Below are 23714 nucleotides of genomic sequence, written 5' to 3'. Positions count from 1 at the left end.
TCATGGATCCGACATGACACCATTTGTCGTCGGCCCCTTTGAAATTCTGCTCTTACTCCAAAATTATCTCAATTTAGATAAAAGGTTTCACAATCAGCACCACATGTACTGAATGTAGTCAAAGTGAATCTATGTGCAACTTTAAAAGAAAAAACCAAACACAATTTCCAAGACAGCCCTCGCAAATCTTTCATCTTGTGCCAGCGTGAGTGTACATAGGAAAAACTAGGCTGCAGTAAACACAGCCACTGTTGCAACAGAAGCAGAGAAGCGTGCCAGTAAAACAAATGCACTTGAAACTCTCCCTGCCCACTAACCTGCATTCCTTCTTCTCCCTGTGCACCCATGGATTCAAGAACAATCTGGCTTGTTGAAGGTTGAACTTGAAGGGCTTACAAATGCCGGATAGAAATAGCAGCCATTTTGAAGATGTTTTCTAAAGAGTTTAAAGTGATTTTCAAATACATAAAATAGTGAGCAATAAACCAATAATCCAGGCACCCCTCCTACATGCTCATTGTTATTAGTTCTATTGTCACACTGCATCATTTTTGCGCTTCTTTAATATTCTATTTTATTGTAAATAGCAGCATTTTTGACAGCACGATTTGCACATTAATTGCATGTTCTTTTGTGCATTGCTTTCCCTACCTATCTTGACTATAACCTGTGTGAGAAACTTGAATTTCCAGAAGGGGACGAATAAAGTATCCATTCATCTATGCATCTACTGAATTCCATAAAATCAGACATCAAATTACAGGTTCTATATTCTATTCCTTACATACCCACGGAGCATTAGGATTATCCAGCTAAACAGATTGCATTTTAACATAAAGCAAAAACATATTTAAGTATGCACAGTTGCAATCAAAACTGCATTTTTCTGCCATGCTCAACTTGCAGTGGAGGCTTTGCACAGGAGGAGGAGGGACAGCGTGGAATATTGAGAGTACTCAGGCCACTCTTATTATTAGATTGCTTCTGGAGGTTACTGAGAATGATCTCGCACTCGTTTCAGGCATTAAATCACACTGATTAGCATCCCACCTGGGCCGCGTTGTGACTTTTCTGCTCCTGCGATATTGTTCGCCCTCACATCCTGGGATAACTCCGACAGGGTGACAACACAAACTATCCTCACTGCATTCTCTGCTCCAGACACGTGGAGATTCCTTGACACTGACAACCATGTGGCAGTGCTATGACAACCTGTTAGCAAGGTAATGTGTGTGTGTGTGTGTGTGTGTGTGTGTGCGAACACCAGTACGGGGGTGTTTGATGGAAAGATGATTGAGGGGACGGAACATGGCAAAAGACATGCAGCTCTAGTCGCTGTCATTCTGAGAGGTGTGTGATGAAGTTGGTGCGTCTACGAGCCACTTGTTTTTTTCCGTCTTTAACTCCTAACCGAGCACGCCCTCCCGTCCTTTTTCCCTGCTCCGCTTCTCCTCCTCCTCCTCACCTCGCCTTGTCCCAAAGCCCAGCACAATACATCAACGGGTGTCCAGACCGCCGCTCTGTAATAACTCTGCAATCTCGGGAGGAAACACTCTGTCACAATGCATGAGACAACATCTTTTTTTAATCAATTGAGCGAAACAAACAACGCACACTGACAAACGCTGCCAACAACCACCAAAACCGCGCCGAATGAAGAGTGATACACAAATGGAAAACTAAATTACCGCCGCCATCTATCTGAGCGCTGTGTTGGGGGAAAGAATGAGAGGAGAGAAAGATGACAGTGAGGGGGGACAGAGAGACAGAAAAAAAAAAGAAATGAACACTTAATCATTAAATTATGCCCATTCTAATTTTGTTCCCTTCCATCACTTTCAATTATTAGGCAGCGCCTTTAAGAATGAGTTACTTTATAACTACAGAAAGACCAATAGTCCCTAAAGCTGCACGTTACATTAGTGGACTATGTGGAGAGCAAACGACTTTCATTTAGCTTTACAGCTGACTCGCTTTTATGTCCCTCTGAAAACTATCCTCAGAGCCAAATGGTCACGTGGAAGAGAATGAGAGTGGGGGAAAAGGGGGGATAAAGATAGATGTGAGGAGGGAGTATATCAGTCCGTGAGCACAATGGCTATAATTAATCATCAGCTGTGTTATTTCTTATCAGGAGATTATTTAGGGGAGGAGGGGCTGCGAGAGATGAAAAAGGTGAAAAGGGATTGTTCAACGCAGGGGAAGGTGTGCACGGGAACGTGTGCTGTCAGGAGTGATGGCACCGTAGGAGCTGGACTTCACTGCAGCCAACGGTCAGTTTAAGGATACTATATTATGCACATAGACAAGCAGACAAAAAATAAAGGTAAGAAAAAAATTATTTCTAACAAGTGTGGAGAAAAACTGCAATAAAAAATCCAAATAATTACAAATATCTAATTGGAACATAAACTAATTCTGGTAGCAATGGTGTCAGAAAAAATATCTTAAGAAATTGTAGAGTACTACCAAAAAACAAGAAAATAACTGTAGAATAATGTTACTTGATGCTGATTTAAATAAAGTCTTTTTTTTTTTTAATGACAAGATTGCCTATCTGTAAAAACACAGATTTCTGATGGAGATGGTATTTACTGTACTTTACTATATAATCATAACAGCCAATGGGCAGTTAAATTAATGTAATATTTTGCACATAGACAAGCAGACTAAATCAAAAATACATTGACAGGACAAGAGGTACTCCATATAAAAAAGAATTTAAAAAGAAAGAATTTAAAAGAACATAGTTGCAAGGACACTACAACAACAACAATGAAACAAGGGATTTTATCATGGAAATAAATCAAAAGATGTAACTTTGATATACAAAAGAAGGTAAAATCACTTTAAGATATGGAAAATAACTTCTGGAAACATTTTTCTTTTCTTTTCAGATAGATCAAATGAAACAGTACTGACAGAGATGCACTGAAAGCCAGTTAGCATGGACCAGACAACTTCGGTTGTCGCCTTTTCTGATTTAACGCTACTGATCCTAAAACTTACAAAATCACAGTTATACCAAGCACAGGAGAGGTTGAGGTAAATGTTTAAAAAAAGTAATTTTAAAGTATTTTTTTCAGAAAAATTTCTTCTTTTGTGTTGCACGGGAGTGTTCACGGACGAGCAAGACAGAAAGATCCAAGATTTCATAGCTTGGCGGAGGGGTGTGAAAACAGCTTATGACGACAAAATTTCATGACCATGTAGCAAAGTTACAATACAAGATCCAGACCAACACAAAGCATTCAGCAATGTGTGAATACTACAAAAGCTGAAATCCATTCAATTCAGACAGGAGGATAAGCCCAGTGGAGAAAATTCATGCATGAGAAGGCGTAGTCGAGATTCCATACATGGAAAAAAAAAAAAATCCCAACGTAAAAACAACTCACAAAGCTGAGGCAGAAAGCTTAAAAAAAAAAAAAGAAAATTATAGAAAAATGTCAAGTTTAGGAAGAAAAAAAATGGCGTTTCAAATCTTTTCATTTGCTGATCTCTAAATGCAAAAATGACCTTAAAATATCCAGTAAACTCCAAGCATGATCACATCTCCTGCAGTCTGAGGCCAAAACCTCACGGAAAAATGGTTATTTTTGCACTGAAGAACTAAAAATCAATACAAAGCATACCAAGGACCCTGGGAGCTGCTGATGAGTGTCTGTCACCTTTAACTGACCTTTAAGCAGCTTTAATTTGTTACTTGGAGCAACAAGCAGGATTTGCAACAGGATGCATCAAACAGCTAAGTGGAAGTAATGATTGCAGCGGCGTAATCCTGCGGTGCACGTTTAAAATCTATATAAAATATGAGAATTCTTTCAAGTGGAGGCAACAGATTGGAGATCCTTGAGGGGAGGTGGATCTTCCACTGGCTATGTTGGTTTTTCTCTTAATTTCACACAGCTCAGGACTAAAAATAAATCTCGGCACAGCAGACGTGTTGCCAGAACCTCAGAATCTTTTTGGCTAGGTGGCGCTTGACTGTTTCACCATCAATATGGAATCAAGCACCCTCTCTAATGGCTCTAATATCGATGCCCTGCACTTACAGAGGCACAGAGCCTCCAAAATGTCAACAGCGGCATTTTATGTGCTAATGCCATATGGGTGCAGTGGGCTGGTAAAAAGCTTTTCCTCCTGCACGCTACGCTCAAATGCTAATACCTCGGCACTCTCCGGTCTGCATCATTTTCAGTCCCCGTTATGCTAGATTAGCGGCTGACGTCTCGCAGCGAGTGGCCAGCTTGCGTTGATACAGAGGAAGCGGTTCGTGGGTGGCCATTCTGACTCAACCCCAACAGATTGGTGTGCCGTACAGAGCGAGGACATTCAGTGCTCTGCCCGGGCCCCTTCCAGTTTACTTTCTGCCTTGTAGCAAGGTGAGGGGACCCGAGTGCAACCTGTGCAACATGTTCCGCAGAAATAAAAATTATGTAATAGCCATATTTTGCAGCCCAGAAATAGCAATGCTGGGCCTGGCACAGTGTCGGGGAGCCACGCATGACAGCACCTGAGAAGTGTGACAAAACAAAAGCTGCAGGAGACATCACTCAACACCAGTTTTAGCATCTTGCTTCTTCCAAATTGTTTCTCCCGTTTCCTGCTCGTTTTGCACACAGAAAGAGGGTGTAATACAAAAATCTGCTCCTGCTGAATTATTTAAGTTGGACTGTCTTCAATTCGTCACCACAAAATCTGAAATCCAGGTCCAGCGGTGAAGATGGGTAGAGTGAGACCTGATCTCATAGCTTTGCTCTTTGACAGGCGTACAGTCTCTTTGTTCCTCATCACACTCCATAACCCAACTGACGGCCATGACTCATTTTGTCACTCATCTCCCACACAAAGGCTGTCCTTGCCTTTTTGCCCTGTCAACTGACTCGCTCTAAATCTTTCTGTAAAGATGGGAATAGCGCTCAGGCTTTCCTCTCAGAATGGATTTGAAATTAGGTAGATAACCCCTGGAGCGCTAACTCTTTCTGCCATGCCTCGCACACTTGTCACGACCTGCAGGTGTGCCAGCGCCTCCCCCCCACTCGTACCCCCATTCGGCCTATGATGTGACAGGAACAGAGCATACTGGTTCTCTGCAAATTGCAGAATGTAAAAAAAAAAACAAAAAAAAAAAAACGCTGAGACCCAGAGAACGGCGGTGTTTATCTGCTCCGAGATCTGCAGATGAGCTGACTGATCTAAAGCAAGCAGGGCTCGGGGCAAAATGAGATTTCTAATCCTAAACAAATTCTGAAGCAATGCAGAACAGAAGAGCAGAGCTCCCTTATTTACATAGGTCGGTATCACAAACACAAAGCGACAGGGAGGCAGTTTGGGCAGGCAAAATGTCAACCTTGTTTGAGTGACCTCATAATGCAGATTAACACTGACATAACCTGCCATTTAGACAGGATCGAGTAATCCTGCAGGTTAAGATTATTTGAATATCAATAGCTTGTAGGCCCATTCACAGATTCATTAGCGTGACCAAGCCTTTACAGGAGTGAGAATTCATTTTGTAATGCCTGAAAGCGCTGCTAAAATGTCAGTCTAGCCGTCACAGAGATCTGATGAGTTTCAGGGTGGCAGCGTGCTGACACGCAACACTTTAGACAAATAAATTCCTCTTGCAGCAGTGGAATCAAAAGCTCCGTGTACATTATGTGTACAGTTCAGACATTTATTCAATCTGCACGACCGTCCCCTCCACAGATTTCCATCTTGATTAGATAAAATATAGCATAATTGCGTTCATTCACAGTGATTGTACATCTGCCATTAAATGGTAAAGATAACGCCCACACTCAAACTCATTGTGAGTAACCATGCATATCCATCCACAGAGAACAATTTGGAAACATCGTCTCATTCTGACTTCAGAAGCTGCATTAATTACAAAAAAGAAGAAGAAAAAAAACAGAATCTGATCTATACCAAATTAATTAGGCCCGGTTGAGTGAGTGTAGTGAATGCTGGGGGAGCGACTGGGTAATCAAAGATGGCCTTAAATCATCAGTTGTTCTACAATACCCCCATGGCGAGCCCCATGAAAGACTATTGGAAATTAAAAAATGACCATCATTTATTGGTCACCGCTTGAAGCCAGCTGCCAGAGCAGAAGCCCGAAGGCTGTTTGAGCCCACGTCCTCGCAGGCCCCCGCAGCCACGCCGAGATTAAGAGCTCGGGCTTTCTTTATGAAAACAAATTTACTGGGGGAATACCAAGGAGCCAAGCCTCTTTTAGAAACACAAAATGGACAAAAGCAGGCTACACAGCCGGTTGTAACTGCACACTTGCAATCAGCATATGCTTTATTTACTGCCTTGGCATTAACAACAACAGGCAATTTGGTTTTCGGCAAAACCTCAGTGTACAAGTTATTTATATATGCATGCATTATCATACATTTCATCTAAATATTGTATTGTGTCATGCAATTACATACATTTCAGAAAATATCACTGGTCAACTTGTGCATTATCAATTTGTTCACTTTGTGAGCTCTTTATGATGGCTTTAACCATGTTCCATATTTCCACTCATCCATAATCAGAGATTATTTGATCTACGTGTTGTGTTGCAGATTCTGAATCGATGACACGAGAAATAATATAAAATTAAAATTGAGGCTTTTTCCTGAATGGTTCGGATATTTTGGTTCAAATATGGCTGCAAATGCTGCAAAAAAAAAAAAAAAAAAGGTCTGAAAGTGGGTAGTACTTGATAAATTGAGCAAGAATTTCACAAATACCATTTAACATTTTTTTGTTTTTGACATTAAGCAAATCAGAGATGGTAGAGCAGAGGCCCCTGAAGATCTGAAATGGAAGAACCTCTCATGAACTATTTTCATTTTCCAAGTATTTACAGACTTCTCTTGATTAATCAGTTTCATTTTTCTTGGTCATTAACGCAGTCATTCATGATTCGTTGTGGTCACAATGTCACAAAACTGCATAAATTGCAAAGCTGAAAACAGAAAAAGTCTAGAATTTTTGCACAAAAGTGGAATTTACCCAACACTGATGTGAACACTTCAGTTGCTAGTAATTTCTGTTGATCATGACTAAATTACAGACCATCACCTTGTACATCATCAGACAAGGAAATCACACATTCCTGCACACTGAAAATATTTCGGGTACTTTTCATGGCTTGTGATGTCATGCATTTTCTACACTTGCTGCTTTTTTTGGCTTGAAACACTGTCTGACTTGCAGCACTTGCATTTTCTGAGTTTAATGTTGAAATGCAAAGTCAGATTCTTCATTTCTGAAAACCTACTTGACAATAAAACCCGATTCTTAATTTTTCTTGCATTAATTTTAATCAGAATTTTTAATTATTAGAGGATTATTGATGCGCTCTAAAGCTCCAACCTGATGCTTTAGCTTTTTTTTTTTTTTTTTTTAGCAGAGATCAACAGTCCACTTCAGCTGACTCAACCTTGTGACCCAGCCAAAAAACAAACCAAATCACACTCCCTTTTCATTTACATGGAGGGGAGTCAGCTGGCAGTGTTTCCACGCCATGAGACCTTGGCACAAGCTAATGGACATTCATGCTCTTGCTGGAACTGGCATCAGCTCCCCTCCAAACCTATGTAAAGGTCCATCCGTGACGCAAGGCAGAGTATTTTTGGGATGAAATGCGTGGGTTCCCAGAGAGCGACTGGATGAACATGATTCCTTCCTATTCCAGCATTCCAGTGGCGAAGTTATTTTTGGGCGACGCTTTACAAGGCATCAGGCACAGCGGAGAGAAATACCACACAGTTGGAAGAAATGAGTGCACGACACATCTGACACTGTATGAGGTTCTGCAGCCGGGGATAGGTGCTAAAACTGATGCTTCCTACATATAGTCATCACCATGCTTTTGGCTGGAGAACAAGTCTAATTTTGTGGGTGTAATATTGTTCTGTGCTTCTATAAAAAGATCCCTTCACAGCTTCTGACATGCCACCGTGTTCAGAAGCCATGCCCGACAGTAATATTACAAACCTCTAAAGTGAAAATAAGGAGACGACTGTGCATATCCGCTTTATTTATACTGATTTATTCGATCATATCTGTGTTTTTGCAAATGAATGTTTGCATTTTCTGCATGTAGAGACGAATAACAGGCTGCAAGAATCGATGTGAACAAAACAAATAGATTCTGTTGGCTCCGGAACACACTGCACATTGCAAATATAGAAGGACACTTTTGATTTTTTTCATCCTCTAATTCATATCTTCTCTTGCACAGAGAGACTCGTTACATTATCAACGCCTTCCTGGGCGTAGTGCCATGTCCTAGATTTACACAGCACACCTTGCACACTTCACTCATAGTTGGAGGGAAGAAAAAGAACGATCATTCCTATAAAAAGGAGCAAACAGAGTTTTGTCTGTGGTTCATGAGCTACCAGTTTCCGGGTTTCCTGTTGCAATGCTTTGTGCGGACCTTGCATTTTCTCTGTTCCTGGGTTTCGTGTAAAGCGATCCTGGCACACGACTGTTCCGGACCATCTCGAGTGATCCATTACTCAGCCATGCCAACTGCACCCTTTTAAGTTTTCCAGCTTTGGCAGCTTGTTGAACAGGCACACAATCAGAAATTTCATCCCGGGTGCCTTGTACAGCGCATGTTTCTGTAGCAAATCAGTCATTTTCTTGTCTCCGAGTGTCCACACGCACACACAGGCCTGTTTATACCCCGCATGGAAGAAACCAAGTCTCCATTAAGTCTCCATCTCTGAAGTAAAACATTTTGAGGCTCTGTTCAAGGCTGCAAGAGTGGCCAGTGTGTATCACGAGCAAAACAGGTAATTTCGCCATGTGAGTTTATTCAAATGTATTTGGCCACAGGCTCTTCAGTTCTAAGCCAATGGAGATTCTGATTGTGTTCAGACAAGGACAAATGGGCACGGTGCATTCACTGAAGCTCATGCAATAATTAGCTCCCGTCAGGCCCAAGAAAGGTTGAGTGGTTGAAGCATTAAAGTTAATACTGAGGAAAAGAAAGAAAGAAAAAAAAAGAAGATGAGGGCCAAATGTGAAGCATGACACAGCTGCATGTAGTCCAACAATCCGGCTCTTTGACATGGTGCTTGGTCAGTGGTGAGTGGGAAGGTGACAGGAGGTGGATCATAGCGGTGGTTGAAGTCCGTAAAGCTAACCCAACTTACTTTTTCCTAATCGAGTGTGTGCACAGTGAGGCCCGGCGCGCCACGGCTCGTTCTCCTAATCGTGCGGAAAGTCAGACTACTTACAGGAGCAATGAGGGAGGTAATGAGAAAGTAATTTTTACTAATTTCAGCTAGCTCCACTTCCATTCTCTATGATTGTGTGCGCCGTCTGCATCATTACAGGCAACATCTGCAACGACTTGTCATGAAGAAGAAGAGACGAGGAGGAGGGGAGGCAGGGGGAAGAAGAAAGGAAGCAGAGGAGAAAGACTACAAGCTGGCGAGCGAGTTTTGATGCGGCTCGAAGAAAACAAAGCCTGCCAATCCTCCATGCTCATACTGCCTCCTGTTGTCGGGATTCTTAGTCATCAAGGTGGTTGTGGTCTGAGACAATGAAACCCTCTGCTGAGATTTTTTTTTTCCTCTCTCTCTCTCGGCAAGTCTGTCGCCAAGCAGCTGCCGCTAATCTCTGTTAGCAGAGCCCCACTAAACAGCTGACTACAGCCTTTAATCTGGTCCCACCACAATCATTACCTCCGGAGCCAGGAGGGGGATGGCTAACACAATTGCAGAAGAGTAAACAAATGAAACCCGATTTGTGTCCATTTGTCTGTCATTCCTCTGGCTTTCATGTAATCTCATTTGAATATTTGTTGAGGAGCCAAAGTCGCTATCGCTTCATCGGGCTGTTGCACGCGTGTTCCGGCACGCATCGAGTTGGATCACGCTTGTTTCTTGTGCTTCGTTTCACCTTTGACCTCCGGGAGATCCAAGAAGTAACTTCACAAGCACTTTTTCTACAACCTCATCGAGCCATCTGTGGCCCCTGCAGCTGCCATAATTGGCCCCCCAAGTAAACATGGACTCCTGTTTGCTTTATCGCATCCGTGTCATTCCTGGAACATCAAACCAACACTGCTGCAGTCGCTTCAGATGACAAACACGGGCACGAATTTGCTCGTCATAAAGCGCTGTCCTGCGGTGAAGAATTTTTTCTCTTTTTGAGTCTCTGGCTATATGAAGGTCTGATTTGACTCCTTTGCTATAACATGAACACATGAGGAAACGGGTGCCTGTGAAATTAAAGTCAGGGGGGTTTCAGAAGTTGGGAAAAGGAAAATGCAGCGAAGCCCCCGTGCTGCAGACTACAGATTACCTCTGTATGGTGTGAGGGCCGCTGCAGAGCTGAGGCAGCCCCCTGTGAGGAGCCCACAGGGAATACGTTACCAGCAACTTGACAATGACATCTAGACATTTTGTTCTTGGCTTTTTCAGAGGAGAAAAAGCTGGACTTGTTTGGTGATCACAGGGGTTTTGATGCTTGCTGTGTTATCAGAAGATGCAGTGCTTTGCCATTATTTTGCCCCTGCGCTTATTATAGATTCCATTAAGATGACAGTTAAATTGGATGTCCCCATCAGCTCTGGAGCATGTTGTTTGTTTTAGAGAACGGGATGCTGAGTCACAAAAGTATTATTAAGTCTTTCAGAAGATAACAGATGAATTAAAGGGGAAAAAAAAAAAAAAAAAAAGGCAACCAAGAGGCTGGTGGGTTTTTTTCTTCTCCACCCTACCAGCTTTATTAAGAAAATGAGAACTCAAAACACTATTAAGCCAGAATCTATATTTAAGATAAATTTGTGTTATTCTTTTTTTTTTTTTTTTAAGTTGAGTGGAAATGTCTTCAAGCTTGAAACATCAATGTCTTGAATATGTGATGTCAAGAAATGCAGCAGAGCAACGCCACTGATAACAAGCAGGAGACGGACAAAGTGGACGCTGACAGTGATTGGAGAAATGAGGACTTTAGCTTTGTCACAGTAAAAACTGATGGGGAAAAAAATCCTCCAGTAAACCGAGCACAATGTGTTATTTGGAGTGAAGTTACACTTGAAGTTTGTGTTTCTCCCACTTTTTAAAACCAGATATTTCCCTCAGGGGTGGATGGAGACTCAAAAAGAGTGGAAAGCACAGTAAATATCTGCATTTGGTCTTTTACTGTTTTGTAATTACTGTTTATAATAAATATGTTTCAGTTGTGTAAAAGACTACAGATAATCCACAAATATCCCCACCAACACTCAAAAGTAATTCCTATCACTTCATTAAATGCATGTTTACTACTAACAATTTCACTCAATTTAATTTACTCAGTTAAATCTAGAAACATCTACCATCTATTTTTCCTTTCTTATGCACCTTTTATTTATTTACTTAATTTTTACATATTTGTTAGAATAAAAACTTGTGTTCATAATGTGGAAATATTAGTTGGAACAAGTAAATCAAATCAAACAATCAATCAGGAAGACTAAATTGTGGAGGGAAAAACTAATGTCCTAAACTTAATGTAGTTTGTTGGATGAGCATAATTTCATTAGTTGCTAAAGACTAAAAAAAGGCCGATGCAAATTCTTTCTGTTGAACCCACGTATTATTTTCTAGAGTGCCCAGTTCGGCACACATGCAAAGTTTAAAAAGAGTTTCACTGCTTTTGTTAGTTTCTAAAGTAACTCGCAGGACACTTTGGAGCTCTGCAGAAGCCTTATTTCATCTGCACCTTGATACTTTTGGTGTAATGCTGCTTATAGACAAACTACAAAAGCTCTACCTTAGCAAGGAAAGACTTCATAAATTTTGATGCAGAGTGATAACATGCAGAGCTGTTGTGCGTTTACATGAGTGGAGCATGTTAAAAGCCTTCAACAGTGACAGTCATGGCATTATACAGAGATAATCAGAAGAACTGAGTTCAAGGATCCATTCCAGCACTAATATTTCATATTTGCCATAAAACTGTACATTTTTATTTCTCACAGGTAAACACCATCTTTAATATCCGTTTCTCTTTCCTCCTCTTTCTTCTGTTTTATTCAAATTTTATCTTTTCTGTTCTAATAAAACAGTTACACTTTGAGTTCAACGTGCAAATTGCTGTCTATTATTTAACTTGAGTTTAGCTGTGGTGGTTTGGATTCCCGTATACGAATAAATCTCTTTAAGATGACATCTAAATCTAAACTATGTTTTACAATAGGCCTAAAAATATCTATAAAAAGTACAAGAAATAAAGAAAGACTGAAATACTTAGTCATATTGTTTTAAATCTTGAAGTTTCTGCATTATTAAGATGTGTAAAATGTACAATAAGCCGTCCAAAGACAGGATTTACTTCTGTATCTGCTGTCACTACTGATAATCACATTCCCCAAATCATGTAAATGCAATCATCAAAATCTGAGCAGAACTGTGTGGGCGAACTGTGACTACACGCAAGACAGCGAATCTTATAGCCTACCAACAGCTATATTCACATGTACAGTCTCATACACACCCACTCTACAAGTTGGTGCCTGCAGTGGATAATTTCTTCAGATTCACCACCTCTGCCATGAAGATACAATAAAACACTTCAAGATATTTCTCCCTACCTACACAAAAAACTTTCCAGCACAATCCTCCAATATGACAGGTCAAATAACAAGCGCCAAAAATGACCTCTTATGTAGTCCTCTTTAACATATAGGATATTTCCTCCCAACAACAACAACAACTCCAAGCGCACAGTAATCTAGTGGAACTCCCATGCAACCAATCTGATTTTTCCACTGCAGCCACTTCGGGCTTTTAAGACATTTTCCTTGCATGGCTGAGGAAGGAGCACATTGTAAATGAAAGATTAGTGTGATTGTGTTACATTATTGTGAGGTTCCCCTCTCAGCTTAGGCTGATTTGTGAGCCTGTTCGGCAATGTTTCCGGCACACTCCCTTTGTAATAGATGTACTGGGCCTTGAATTGTTGTGCAGTAGAAGCAGTTCAATTAATACAGCACCACCATAAAATAACTATTGAAATGACAAATGGCTAAATGAATAAGCATTTGCTTCTGCAGGCGCAGGGAGGGAGTGCGTGTCTGCTGAAATTTATGCTGGCAAATCAAGCGCTTTTGGGGACGATGATGCCGTCAACTAAATATATCCTGCTGTCGCACACAAGAAGGGGCAGGTAAAAGATGGACCAGTTATCTCTCACTCCATCGACTGATGATGGCTCATTTGAATATTTACAGCTGCATCTGAGGTAGGCAGAATGATCTCCCATCATTAGGCCACAGCCCTTCAGTGTAGCATAAAGATGCATCAGTGATGGCAGTAAAAGAAGAGGAAAAAAGAGGAGAAGTTGGCGTGCATTGTGCTCAGCTACCTCAGTGAGGGACAAAAAGGCCTCAAGGTGCCAAGTCCACCGAGTGGACGGTGTGGTGGGATGGAGAACGCCCTCTCACTCTTGTCAATATTAATTTCCAGAAGCATTGACAAAAGCTGCCAGGATAAATATGCAAGAAGGCTGATGGAGGTGGAAGGAGGGAGAGTCAGAACTCCTGGTTTTAGTCAACAAGCCCGCAGTGTTCACTGCATGTTGATTAAACACTCAAGTGCAGGATGACTAAGTCATGTCTGACAACTGCGGGGTGAATAAGAGTTTTTAATTTACACTCTGCCACATCCAGGAGGTTGTCTAGTCTTAGTCATGGCTGCTGTTTTTACTCGCTTTAATTGGACTAAGACGTCTGCGACTATCCAAAGCTGGTTATTTTTGGTATTGCATGTCACTGCTGGTTTTTAAGTACATTATTTGGTTGTGGTTGTCTTCTGACATTTCCCAGCATGACTTAATAGCAATCCTATGCAGGGCTTGAAAAGAGAAAAAGATGCAAATGCACAGAGAAGTGATCTGTTTCAAGGTGAGTTAATCCTGGGCATCACTTTCAAAAAAAAAAAAAAAAATCTGATCAAATTGCACACACATTTTTCCTTTCAGCAGCGGCTCGCAGCAAAATGGATGATGTCCAGAGTGTAGTTCACATGGGTTTCAATTAGCAGTGTCTAAATGAATTAAGAGGTTTAAAGCCATTGCTGTTCTAGTGCTGGTATTAACCTGGTGCTTCTCATTAGCCACCCCTGGCTGATAAAGAGAGTAAGGGGAGCGGCAGTGCAGACAGACACCTCTTGCTGACAACGGGTGACAGAGTGGATCACACTGCCTCATGAATAGTAATGGCCGCCAACATGTCCCACTCTCCCCCATGTGAGAAGTGACGGATTCCTGTGTCAACAGGGCCCATGGCTAGGGAAAAAGGACTGACAACTGACTGAGATATTCTGGAGAGAGGAAGAATGGAGAGAAGTAAGAGAGAGAGATGGAGAGAAAAAAAATCCCGTCCTGACATGAAGGCTGCATCATAAGATTGTTTGTCAGTCAGAGCTGCATTCATTGCCTCCCTGAGAGTGAGTAAATAAACAGTGTTTGCAGGGAAAGGAAGTGAGACTGGATTGTTACCGGGTGCCTTTGGGGTGCGCAGAGAGGCGCTGGCGTGTCTCAATAAATCAGGCTGAGCAGCCACTCTTAATGCACTCACCAAACTATCGATAAGGAAAAGGAGAGGCAAACACTGCCTTTCTGAGGAGTGATGTCACTGATAACCTGGCGGGCAAACACTCTTCCTGACTGACCGGGTCTCAGCCAATCAATAGCAGCACAATGTCTCCCTTGGCAAATGCACAGGTGAGCAGAATGTCAAATAATCTGCGAGAGACGGAGTATGCCCAGATTTCACATGGAGACAGAAGTGGCAGAACTGGCTGTGATGTCCTGTCCACCAAAACCTAAAGCAGCGCACTCAGACATCACACTCGTGTCTTGTATGCATTGAAAAGGCATTTGAGTTGTCTGGATGAACCCTTTTAGACATATATACACACACATCAAAACCATTTTGTTTTTTGCCATTTCCTTCCAAGGAGTGGAGCAGAGTTAAATCTGAGCACAGCTTCATCCATGAATTGTTCATTTGTTTCTTGTGAACTCCCTGAGCCCATGACAAAGTTTAGAACGAGTTGGTACAAAAAGGTTAGAGGTTACTCAGGCAGTCACTAATCCAATCTGTCCATAGAGGCCAATTACGGGAGGGGGAAAAATAAATAAAAAAATCACAGGCAACATGTCTTGGGCCTTTTAACAGACGAACAAACAAAAAAAACTGCATCCACAGTTCTTCATCCTATTTTGAACTAAGCTCTATTTCCACATGGCTGCCATGTGTATTTCTCATACCCAGGACAAAATTATCCCTCAGCATTTTATCTGCCACACAAGGAAACCATGTCTGAATAATCCAATAAAAATAAAGAAAAAAGAAACCCATCCGTCCACGAGGGTGTCCTGCCGTTACTTGGACGCCAAATACCATACTTGCCCTGTGGCAAAGTCACTGATTAGCCTTTGTAATGCAAGTCCAATCATCATGGCTAAGTCTCTCCTGGCACACATTTGTCCTCTCTCAATCTTCACTCAAGTACATGCTCATGAACTCCACTGAACCAGAAATAATGTTCACAAATGTTGTGCTGAATTTTCTGAGATGCAAGAAACTTCATGAAACTGGTTTTCGATTCCCTTCTGGGTCATTTCATCTCAAATCACTTCTGCTTAGTCACCTCTGATTAGATTGATGCTTTAATCATAAATTATGATATAATCATAAATTACAGATATTTAAAATGCTATCTGTGAAATTTTAGATCAATATGTCAAATACTTTGAGATACGAGTTTTCTTACATGCATGTTGAACCAGTTTCAGCACAATATTACACATACTGAAATTTGAAGCATTGTTTGAAAGACAAAATCTCAGGAACTTTTAACAATAAGTCAGAAATAGTCACTATTATTTGTCATTGATTCAGAAATATTTTAAAACTCCAGAACTCTGTTCAACTTGGATTCGACTATCTAGCAATACTGTGTTGTATGACGTGCCATATCTGCCCAATCAGTGATGAAAGTTCAACGAAAAGAACTTTTTTTCCATTTTTGCATTTAAGTATTTCACATTAAACAATATCAGTTGACTTCTGCATTATCAATGCTTTGTGAATGCATGCTCAAAGATGGGACTTTTGATGACACCCTTAATATTTTGTTGTTTTTCATATTTCAACTCACCCATAATCAGAGAATGTTTCATTCACTTGTTCAGCATTGCCGATTCTGAATTTATGTCACGATAAGAAATAACAGTGAATATCCAGGCTTTTATGTTTATTGGTTCCTGAGATATTGTTGTTCAAACAGCCTCAATTTTATATCTGATAACCTTTGAATGACTTCACCTGTAGATGCTGCTCATTAGATCGTCTACATTTGCAGTTGCATTCTGCAAAAGGTACACCTGGTTTCAGGCACTTAGCAGCAATGAACTGTGTCCTCAAACAGTTGTAGATATTTTTAACAGGCAAAAGCTTGAGAAAGTCGTTTGGCAACTCATAGCTTAACTGATGAAAGGGTTTAAATTTAGCTCTGGGGAAAACCGTTTACCCTCTGAGCTCTCCCTGCGCGTGGGGTCGTACTAAGTACAAGGACATTTCTAATTGGTTTAGTGCATGTAGTATTGTTTTGCAACCAGTCCATCTTAGTCATCTTGTGGTCAATCGTGGCTATAGCTCGTGAAATTAATTTGCTTTTAGCATCTTGAACCTACTTTGCTTCCACTTCTTGTTTCTTTTCACACCATTTGCAAAACAGTAAAGCAAAAAGAGCAACACTTGCTTACTATTCAGTCTCATCATTGTTCTGCATTAACATGATCTACTGGACTGGAGAGGAGCAGTTTGTTGTGTATCCATGCAACAAAATGAACCTAAAAACAGCTGCTGCTTCCGTCACCAGATCATCTGTCTTCAGAAACGTGTCTGAAGGAACCTTTAAGCTCCTTGAAAAAAGTTCCTAGAGTACTCAAAGGATATGGCTAAATAGAAAAAAAAAAAGATAAAACCGGTCATGATGCATGGTTTTATTAGTCAGAAATGATATTTAAATGTAATCAAGTTTAAATATATATTTATACAGTGTGAATTTGAGGACCTTGCTGGGGCAGTCCAGGGCTGTTGACTGATATTTCACATCTTGCTACGACTGCCAGAGATGTCACATCCAAAAAGATCCCTTTTGTGAAAGAAACCACTGTCGTTAATATTGGATCTCCCTCCCTCTAGATTTTCCTTATCACACACAAAATGTGCAGCAAGGCTGACATGCCATGGTGCTGTTTGTCAGACAGCACTGAGATGGATTTTTTTTCCCCCTGATCAAACTGAAATGAACTATATTTTCAGGCTATTTGTTGTCATAAATTCAGCCATTCTTCACATGGATGTGATATGTGCCTTGTCCCAGCTGTCAAAGGCTTACTGGTGGCAGAATGTTTTCACGTCTTAAATGAATGATAAAGTACACCACAACAGTGCAAAACTGATGCTATTTGGAAAATAAAAGGGTTTCAATAGTTAAAGAACTGTGGCCGCTGAGCAATACTCCTATAAGGCTTGTGACAAACTGCACTGACGCACGCTCCATTAGATAATCTTTGACTCAATTTGTTTCTATATTTATGTTTCTAGTCATTTCAGCAAGCTGAAAGGATGGAAAATGTTCCTTTGAATTTGATTTTCATGGCAGAAAAATGAGGGGATGCTAATCTAAAATCTTAAAGACCATATTAAAAGCAATGCCAAGACATTTGCTTGGCAGTGTAATTTATCATGCGACATTAATGTTGTTTTCTTTTTATTATTATTTCCACATTAATGTCATCACTGCACCTAGGCAAGTCACTGCAGTTGATAGTAGCCGTTTGTACACAAATGGATTATAATGTGTGTGTGCTTGTATTACTCGTGTTGTGAGGACATATATCTGCTTATACAGTCACATTGTGCAGACCTGCTTCCATTTTGGGCACAAAAAGCCTCATTTCAGATTGAAAACTTGCTTTAAAGTTAGGTTAGGTATGTAATAGTAACGCTACAGGTAAGTCGCCAGGAAATTAAGATAATTAAGTGTCCTCAGAAATGATAGAAACTTGACCGTGTGTGTGTGTGTGTGTGTGTGTGTGTGTGTGTGTGAGCATGCTGGGGTAAAGGATAAGGGGGGATCATTATGATTTCTGAAAAGCTGAGCACGATTTCCGGCATCAATTATTCAAGTGTACAGCCTGTTTCTGTAATCGGTTTCCTATTGTCCGCTAAACGTCCCAAATCACCACACAGTCGACATGAAAGAAGACCGAGTGCTTGCTCAGCACCAACTGAGTAGATGTGGCTTCCTCCGGCTTCCCTTTTGGGCAATTTTTTTTTCTGAGAAACGGTCAAAACGTTACACCATCACAGTGATTAGCCGTTTCAAAAGAATATAAGAAAAACAAGGTAAAACTGGTCCAAATTTACACACATAACGTAACAAAGTAAGACTAAGGCAGTGTCACTTCACACTAAACAGTGCAATGCACCATGAAAAGTGTTGTACAGTCGATCACTAACCAAGCATTATGTATCACCATGCATTGCGTCAAAATTCAAGTGCTATGGTGCAAAAACAAACAGAGAGAACATTTTATTTTCATTTGTATGCATAGTATAATATGAATTTATCACAAAAATGCCAGTCGGTTCACCACCATAGTACAGCATTGATCTGATATGTTTTAATTGATTAACAGTAACAAAATTAAAAGTGCAGAGACTTCAGTAGTGTCCAAAGGTAACTTTCTAGACTCTGCAGCCAGCCTATACAAATGCTCACAGTGACGATACACCAATCAGCCAACAATAAAACCACCTGATTAATAATAAGTGGGGCAATCTTATGCATAGCAGCTCTAATCTATCGGGACATGGACAGAAGATTTCTACGTGCGTCCTGTGGCATAAGGTGCTAGAATATGTGTCTGGTGCATCCCATGAAAGCTCGATCAGACTGGGATCTGAGGAGGTGCAAGGCCACTTCAAGATTGTGAGCTCTTGGTTGTGTTCCTCCAGCCTTTCCTGAGCAGGTTTTGCACTGTTGGCAGAGTGCATTATTTTCTGGAGGGAGGGCTCCAGACTGCAACCAAAATGGTAGCCGTTTAGCAATTGCGTTAGCCATAGTGGTTAAAAGTACTTTTTCTTCACTGGCTCAGTCAGTCTCTCTCTGCCTGAGGGGTGAAATAATTTCATTGTTACTTTGTTTCAAAGATAAAGCAAATTAGGTTTAGAAAAAAAACTAAATAAATTGGTCTATTTACCAGGCATCTTAGTTTAGCTTACTCCCATGCTAACATCTGATACTTATCTCTAAGCAAAAGTAATGCTGACACTAATGAAAACATCATTCACTTTGAAGGGATTTGGTCAGATACTTAACATTTGAAATTTTGACCCAATGACAGCAATCAATAAAAAGCCGGAGGATCACCAAATCTACTATATGTTTTATGCTGAAGGTAAGATGAAGATATTACACTTTCTAATCCATCCAGCATTTTCAGGAAAAAACAAAACAAAACAAAAAAAACACACAAATCTCTGCCTCAGACTTGGTGGTTATTAGAAATCATGAATGTTTCTGAAAATTTGTGCATCGACAGCAGTAGATGTTGAAACATTTCACTTTTGGCCAGTTGATACTAAAAGTCACCAAAGTCGTCAGGATTCCTTCTCTGTGTATCACTAATGCCTGCGCAAAATATCATAGCAATCCCTCCGACAGTTGAGATACTTCAGTCTGGACCTACGAGGTGAATTTACTGAAACTAACATCCCTGGAAACACGCCACTATTGGAGATAAATTGACAAACATGATTTACAGTAACAAATCTCATAAGACACCAATTCCCCTAAATGATGTATGCGCAGGCCAAATTTCACAGCCAATATATCCGTACTTGAGAGTATTAAATTTTAGGTATAAATGTCCATTTTTGGCTGTAAATATAATTTACCTTTTTTCTTGGAGATTTAATCTACAAAGGACTGAGTACAGCAATCATAACGCCAAAATCATTTGTCACCGGAACTCAACAGCATCAATCTTAAATTGTTCCATTTAATCAATCACTTCCGCGATCACTTTTAATCTTCCTTTTTTAAAGTCGCCCACTTTATTTCGCAGTTGGATTGTGTCCATTGACAATCGAACGACGTATCATTTATTGTCTGGTTTACAGCAAACACAGAGGTTGATGTTCTTTTCAGGGGGGTTTACTCTTCTCTGGGAGCTGGACGGCTCCTGGTTAAGGAATCAATTTGACTGGACAGCCTTACAAATTGCATAAAGAGACAAAGTTGTCCTTGGAGTGCGCCACAATTGATTGATGGCTCAACACACTTGCACCGTAAATCCTCCCGACAGAACGGAGACAAATCAGTCGCCTGCTTCTGCTCCCCGCCCTCCTGCACTATTTACCTACCTCCCATATCTTTCCTCATGCTGCCTCTTGGCACACAAAACGCTATAGGATTCAAATTTATTCAAAACAGACTCAAATTTTCTTCTAGCCTTTATGTTTTGACACAAATTGTACAAAGTGAGTTGGCGACACAAATATGCTTATCAGACACTTTATATGTAAATTTGCAGAGTGAGAATCGAATGACAGCGAGTTTATGTTGTGAAGCTCTTACAAAATTAAAAAGCCATCTTATGTGTAGAATAGATGGAGCTGAATCAAACAGTCTTAAAAAAAAAAAACAAAAAAAAAAACAGCTCTGTCACCATCCTGCACGATATCAGCACCTTGTGATGTGGAAAACAAGGCATCGGCAAGCACCCGTTTTAAAGCCTAAAGTTAACAGCACTTGGGAGATAACACAACTTCTCACAGGGGTTGTTGCTGTGCTAAGAAAATGGCAGTGTTCCCTTGGGGAGGCCACACCACTGTTTGTTTCTGGCGGAAAAAACACTACGGGCGTCTTTCTAAAGCATCCCCGCTAATCAGAAGTGATCCGTTCACATGTGCTACCCACTTTCCCTCGGGAACAGCTCTAAAAAGAACAGAAAGAAAAAAAAAAAAGAAATGCAGGCTAGTCACAGATGCAAGAGAACAATGTTGGAAATGAACATTGAGAGAGGAAAAAGGGGTGGAAACATTAAAGAGACTGGGTACTGAACTCGAACAAAAATCTGAATACAATCCGTCTTAAATTGCTTCTCGTTCACATGATGATTAGAATGTAAAAGATGGCCCGAATTAGAAATGAAAAGTAGCGGGAAAAAATGATTAAACTGTTTCTAAGCACACAAGAGGGCAGAGTGGGCAAACACTCTCCCTGCCTAATGAACACACGACAACCGGATGATACTATGGCGCCTGGGGCTTGTGTGATTAAGTGGGTGGGTAAGAGAGAGTACAGCCGTTAGTTCATGTTGGTGCAAGCAGGTAAAACTGTAAATAAGTCATCTGTTCAGGATACAGTTGAACGCTACCACTTCCCGTATTGTTGCTAAACAGAGCGAAGGATTAGGACAGAGTTCAAATCTAAACTGAACACACTAGGAGGGAATATTAGATTCCTCCAGTTGTATGCATGTTAGCGTCCTCCCGATTTTCATGCCGTAAAGGATAGGTATAAATAATTAAGCAGCCTGTTGCCCTGAATAGCCAGAGAGCAAGAGAGAAGAGGGAGGACAGGAAAATTAACAGCGATCAGCCCTGCTTGCGGCATTTTAAAGTACCACAACATTGTCATAATTAGGTCCTCTCTCTAGGATTCACCAGGAATTTCTTCTACGAGGACAAAAGCCTTCGACACTCTCTTTCTCATAATTAAAGCACAGCCTTCGCCGCTTTAAATGAAAATGCAGTCAGCACCATGTTCTCCGTCTCTTTAATGAGAGTGATAAATACTATGCTAGCTTTGGCTATTTATAAATTTTATGGCACAAATTGTGGCATAAAGGGCACAAGTCAGATGAATGACAGACGAAGGACAGCTGCGGCATCATTCCTCCATTAAACGCTGCAAATGGCCAACTGTGGCCCGAGCAGTTAATTAGCCAGAGAGGGCCTAATCACAGTTTTGGAGCTGTGGTCCTCCCCAGGTAACACACTAATAGGAGAAGCTTGTGGAGAAGAGGAAACAAGCTAACTATTGGCTTTGGGCTTCTTGTAAGAAAGGCATGACTGCTTTGACCTGTGTGTTGAAAAAAAAACAAAAAACCACAAGATAACTTGTGAAAGCAGCTGAATTTGGTCAAGTTTAATATATTTTTAATTAATGAAGTTGTTTTATTTGAGGCAGTAGTTCCCCGTCTGATGGCCGGAACCCCCAGTGGGTTGAAAGAAAAATCATGGGAGACACAAGATGATTAAAAGTGGCCTGTGGAGTTTTTTATCTTTTTTGCAAGCAAAGTTCTGTTTACAATTAGTATTTGTCACAAAACACATTGGGTACATCCTCGAAGCCTGAAGGCATGGTGAGCTCTTCCTCCCTAATAAAGCATATTTTATATTGTAAATTGTGCATTGTTTACCTCCACATTTGTTAAGCAGCTTCTTTTTCCTTGCCTGTTTGCAGACTGCAGTGCTTGCAGTGTGAAACCTGCAGCAAGCACTTTGCTTACATGCAGGCAAGAGTGCCCTTGTGCACCTGCATTAGATATCAACAAAATGAGAACACGCTTGCGCACAAAAAGAAGTGCTACTGGTGGTCAAAAACTATACGGTGGACCTTTAACATGATGGCAAAGGAGGGAAAGTACTACTGCAACACAAAATGTTTATTTCCTGTGGGTTTCTCAATTGTTTGTCTTTTTATTTAGGATTTTTTGTGTTTGTTTTTGGCAAGCTTGTTGCATCGGAATTTCAGTCATAATGTGCACCAGCTAGTGTATATTCTAGTTGACAATTAAGTGGCTATTCTATTCTACTGAATAGCAACGTTATGTCCTCAAATCCAAACTTACTTTTCCTATGTGTTGACTAGCCGTGGACAATATATGCAGATATCTGACATGTCGATACGCACATATTGCTTCCACCTAATTCCAAAGAGCATCAAGTTAGGGATTAATTGATCATCTGCCATTAATAATTTAAATGATTAAAATACATTAACCAATAAGGCAGAAATTAAAGGACATGCACATAAGAAAACAGTGTAGATTACCTGTAGTACCTGGTTGTGTCACAAGGTGGAGCCTCTTACCGTTTAATACTGTAGAGACCAGAGGGGGTGGTCAACAGGCAGAGAGCATCGTGGGGTTGTTTAGCTAGCAACGGGCAGCATGACAAAGTCGTCTGTGACATTTCATGGCCTCCAGCTATACACACGTGGACAAAATTGTTGGTACCCCTCAGTTAAAGAAGGAAAAACCCACAATTCTCACTGAAATCACTTGAAACTCACAAAAGTAACAATAAATAAAAATTTATTGAAAATTAAATAATCAAAATCAGCCATCACTTTTGAATTGTTGATTAACATAATTATTTAAAAAAACAAACTAATGAAATAGGGCTGGACAAAAATGATGGTACCCATAACTTAATATTTTGTTGCACAACCTTTTGAGGCAATCACTGCAATTAAACGATTTCTGTATTTGTCAATGAGCGTTCTGCAGCTGTCAACAGGTATTTTGGCCCACTCCTCATGAGCAAACAGCTCCAGTTGTCTCAGGTTTGATGGGTGTCTTCTCCAAATGGCATGTTTCAGCTCCTTCCA

General features: G+C 40.7%; 1 protein-coding gene across 2 annotated transcripts in view; it reads right to left on the bottom strand.

The window, feature by feature from the left end:
• Positions 1 to 23714, bottom strand: part of ppargc1a (peroxisome proliferator-activated receptor gamma, coactivator 1 alpha) — a 280299-nt gene that overhangs the window by 243630 nt on the left and 12955 nt on the right. The window lies entirely within an intron of this gene.

The sequence above is a fragment of the Acanthochromis polyacanthus genome, chromosome 23, assembly GCF_021347895.1.
Source record: "Acanthochromis polyacanthus isolate Apoly-LR-REF ecotype Palm Island chromosome 23, KAUST_Apoly_ChrSc, whole genome shotgun sequence".
Classification (NCBI taxonomy): Eukaryota; Metazoa; Chordata; class Actinopteri; family Pomacentridae; genus Acanthochromis; species Acanthochromis polyacanthus.
The sequence above is the reverse complement of the archived record's forward strand: the minus strand, read 5'-3'. Positions and strand labels throughout refer to the sequence as shown.